The sequence below is a fragment of the Daktulosphaira vitifoliae genome, unplaced genomic scaffold (assembly GCF_025091365.1).
Source record: "Daktulosphaira vitifoliae isolate Bord-2020 unplaced genomic scaffold, ASM2509136v1 Scaffold_1, whole genome shotgun sequence".
Classification (NCBI taxonomy): domain Eukaryota; kingdom Metazoa; phylum Arthropoda; class Insecta; order Hemiptera; family Phylloxeridae; genus Daktulosphaira; species Daktulosphaira vitifoliae.
The window spans coordinates 31,419,302-31,424,300 of NW_026099572.1; positions in this window are offsets into that span (position 1 = coordinate 31,419,302).

The window sequence follows — 4,999 nt, forward strand, 5'->3', positions numbered from 1 at the left end:
TTTCTTGTTTAATTATTTTAGCTTCGATGCGATGCTAAGAAGGTATTAATTTTACCATGATGTGTTTCTTTTTTTTTTGTGTCTGTCACTAATTTTTCTCAGCTCGCACTGGACTGATTTTTCTCAACGATATAATAAAATATTACAAACTAGATGCAGTTGAAGAGATTACCCTTAAAAATTGAAAAAAAATCCTTCGTTCCCCATAAGTGACAGAAATCTCCAAAAAATTACAATTTTTAAAATTGGTAAATTTCGACATTTTTTAAACTTTTTTTTCTAAAAATTGCCATAACTTATTGAAGTATGAACAAATCTAAATAACTTTTTTATATTGATGCCTTAGAAATTTTTCTATCATTTGTTATATTTTTGTGAACATTTAACCCTTTACCTAACCACAGGGAAGGATTCAAAATAACGACTCCTGCACAAAAATTTATCTTTTTCAACTTAAATTTTGAAAATGTTCCGAAAATACTCCGAGCTTCAAACATATGTTAAAATAAAGATTATGTTATGTACTTAAGTTAAAAAAAAATATTGTCCGGCAACTTATCTTCTAAGTGTAAATGGTTGAAAAATGTATGGATTAATATATATTGATAAATACTTTATACACACTCTTTAGCCGACATAGGTTTTTTTAAATCGAACCATTTTCCTTTATACATGGGGGTTTAAACCTTTAAAATTACGAGTAAAAAGTAGAACTTTTTCAACATAACATTTCATAATGTTCCCGAAATATTCCGAATATATGTCAAATTAAAGTTTATGATAAATTCTATAAGTTCAAAAAAAAAAAAAAAAAATGGCCGTCGAATTTGACGATAAATATAATTTTTATATAAAAACCATCGTTTAACATTTCAATATATAGATACTTAAAACTGCCATTACTTTTTAAAAAATGAACAAGCCAAAAAAATTTTTTTTACATTGAAACCTTAAATATATCTCTTACATTTGATATACATTTTTTGAAAATCTGACACTTAATCTGCCTATAAAAGGAGATTCAAAATAACAATTTTTGCACACGAGTTAAAATTTTTCAACTTAATTTTTGTAAATGTTCCGAAAATATTGACACTTTTATATATATCTTAAATTAAAGCGTATGTAATATACTTTACTAAATAAAAAAAATTTCGAGATATAGAACGTCTTCAAGGCAAAATCGTTACCATATTCAAAAATATGCTATTTTTGTGTTAAATTTCTTGGTATTGTATTTTAAAATACATTATAAGGGAATTACACTAATTTTCATGAATATTATATAAATCTAATTGACATGTAATATAAAGTTCAACACTTATTTAATTTTTTTTTGCTTCTTTTAAGTTGAGAATAATAACTTTGAAATGTAATCTAGCTTAAATTGCCATTAAATTGTTATCGTCGGACGAATGTGACTTATAGTAGCCGAGTTGGTAACACTTTTGTCATTCACGCTTGTGGTACGAAGTTCCAACCACTCTAGCCTGTGTCAATGAATTTTTTTTAATTTTTTTTGAGTTAGAAAAAACGTTAAACTCATTTGATTTTTGTCTTATTTAAATTAAATAACTTTCATAAATATCAAAGACTTCATCACTGTAGTCTCCCCTCGTGAAAAGAAATATCTTATTCATACTAAATTTATATTACAATGTAGTTATTTTTGTGGCTGTCATTTATTTTTTGAGCTCTTACTTGACCCATTTTTTGAACTTTTTGTGATCAAATTTTTGATCAAAACTAATATCTAGTTAAAGATATTTCCCTCAAAATTAAAAAAAAAATCACCTTTATCAAATAAAAAGTTGCCTAACCAGCTTTCTCCATTTAGACAATTAAAATTATTCATTTCTAATTTTTATTCTATTTATTGTCGAATTAGGTTTGATATGATAATTGGTTTCAACTATAAAATTAAATTATATTACTTTGTAATTTATTAATTTTTTAACTCTATTTGTGTGTGCTACTACCTGTCTATAATGTTCCATTTTTTTGGTAACATGTTACTTAGGGTGGCCGCTATTTATATATGAAGGAAAATTTTTGTGTGAAATTTCAGGAGCGCCGGTCGTAAATTTGTTCTTTTATGTTTAAAGATAATCTCTAACAAATTTGACCTTTATACTAATTGATTCACTGAGCGCACGTAAAGTTCAAAGTTTTGGAAAAATAAGAAAAATGCCAGTGTTTTACATTTTTAGACTATAGACTTAGTTTTACGAAACATATTATTACATATAATATTGTAGCTATTGTAATTTTCTATAAAAAAGCTCTTTTTACAATTTCGCGTTTAGTTAATACTTTTTGGTTAAAATAATAAAACTCGTCAATACACATTATTTATGAAAATTTCCAACTATTTGGTTTTTTATAATTATCTAGTTTAATTTTCGCATTACTAAAAAAATTCTAAACATAAAATTTGTTTAAAATAATATTTTAAATAAAAAAAGTTATTAGATAATTTCGCGTAAACTGATAGTTTTTGAAGTATTGATAAAATTATTAAAAATAATTGTCCAATAATTTTACAAAACACTTAAAAAAAAAATAATTATAATAAAAGTGCGGTTATATTTATATGTATATATTCTATATGATTTACTATTGAAATCAACGATTTTATTTATTATACTCCTGCTTCAAAACATTTTTTGTCGCCTGAGAGTATTGAGTTCTATAATCTTGTACCACCTAAAAAAAATATTGTTAAAAATAATTTTAAGCAACCTTTTAAAAAAATATATATATTTACTTGTAACAAAAACTGTTTTTGTGATTCATTTCTTGTTATACTTTTATTGAAATCTTGTATAAGTTTTATGCCTCTCAGATAAATTATTTACTACTTTTAGCTTCCTTAATAATTTGTTTACCTTGTTGGTATTCGCGAGAGCTTGACCATTGAGATGGGTGTATATGTAAAAAAAGTTTAATTTTGTATCGTTAAAAAATATTCTTTGAATATCCATTAAACAGGGACATTAATACATCATCAACACATTTTTATAAAAATAATGGTATCTGATTTAAATTTAAAGACAGATTTTTTATTTGGTAGTCTTTATTGTCTTCGTTAATTTCAACAAGTGTTGTCATTTGTTTTACCATTTTGATTTTAGTATCAACACTTATACTATCATCAGACAATGAAAAAGCTACACATTCTTTTGTTAAATAGTATAAATGATTGACTAACTTTCCAATAGCTATCTCAGAGATATTTTGGTCAATATCTTTATATGGATACAATTTTCGTAAAAACTGAATATCTTTTAATGGTGCACATATTGCCTCTGGTGCATAAATCCAATATATAATGTAGCATTTTAAATATGTAAATAACATGTAAATAGAGTTAATGATTTTTTTTTATTTTTAGTTAAATTGAACTCAGTACGAAATAAATAAATGTTTAATGCATATATATCTTTAGCCTTCTATCTTGCCATGTGATAGGCTCCTAGTTTCTTAAATTGTATACCTTCGGGGGGTATGCCTCCCAAAACAAATGATTGCAAGATCAATAAACTCACGATAGTCTGCATGAGGATATTTTTTATTAACAGCAATATTATAATTTTTCAAAATATTATTTAAGTTGTCATCTACAATACTTCTTATTTCAGAACTATTTATGCCTGGATCAAAATTAATTGTATTTACTTGGGACCATTAGCTTGGACCCTCTTAATTAGTGGGATATCAGAAATTGAAAATTTAGATTTCCCAAATACAGCTGCTAATACTATTTCTGAAACGTGATGTCAGTAGCCAAAATATAATAAATCCCTTTCTAATTTTCGTTCTAATACCATGCATGCTTCTTTTATCCTGCCAGTATTAGACGCTGTAGTATCAAATCCAATTGCTTGGACGTTTTTTATTGAGTTCTAACTTTCCAACGTTTCATATACAGCTGAAGCCATTTCAAGTCCGGTAGCAGAAGGTATTTCTGGAATACCTAAAAATTGTTCAGTACCAGCACCTGTAGCAATTACAGCCAATCTTTCGACTGGTTTGCCACTTATATCATGTAATAATTTAGTGTTCCAATGGATTGTTACTATTTTGTCATTAAGCTGAGAAAATTTTTCTTCAATTCTTATGTAACTTTTTTTTCGAAATTGTTTCCGTTGTTTTGCAATTGATGTCCGATTTAAGACATATGACGATGGATCTAGAGATACAGCATCCAAAAAAGTCGTTATTAAATGAATACGATCTCGCCCACTAACGTTACATCTATCCAAAGCTGCAGATAGTCGAGAGGTTAATAATTCTTTGCGGGGCCTTTTTGTGGGAATTTCATAGATATTTATTTCTTGTTCTTGAACTATTTCTTTTTTGATGCAATCAATTTGTGAATCAGATGAATAATTTCCAGAATAGGCAACATCAAACTCCGCTAAAATATTACAATACAATATTATAATAATTTTTGTCCTTTTATAAAAGCTTATATTTTTATTTATATGACTTAAATATAAAATTTGTAGGTCAAGAACTGTAGTCGATTGGATAGAATGATACATCATACCCTCACTGTTCACGCTTCGATACTCTTAAGAATAAATGGTTTTTTTTTAATATTAGTACTTTTGATGGCCATACCTGAAGTAGAAGGAATGCCAATGCCTGCATATTAGCGTTTTCTTTTTCTATCCTTAGCTGATTTTAGCTTCGATGCGAAGCTGAGAAGGTATTGGTTTTACTATGATGTGTTTTTTTTTTTTTTGTGTCTGTTACCACTTTTTCTCAGCTCTCACTGAACGGATTTCTTTCAACGATACGTCAAAAGATCACAAATTGTATCTAGTCGAAGACATTACCCTTCAAAATTGAAAAAATTTCCCTCGTTCCCCGTAAATGGGGGAAACCTCCAAAAAAATTACAAATTTAAAAATCGCTAATTTTCGAAATTTTTTCAATTTTTTTTACTAAAAACTGCCGTAACTTTTTCAAAAATGAACATATCAATATAATT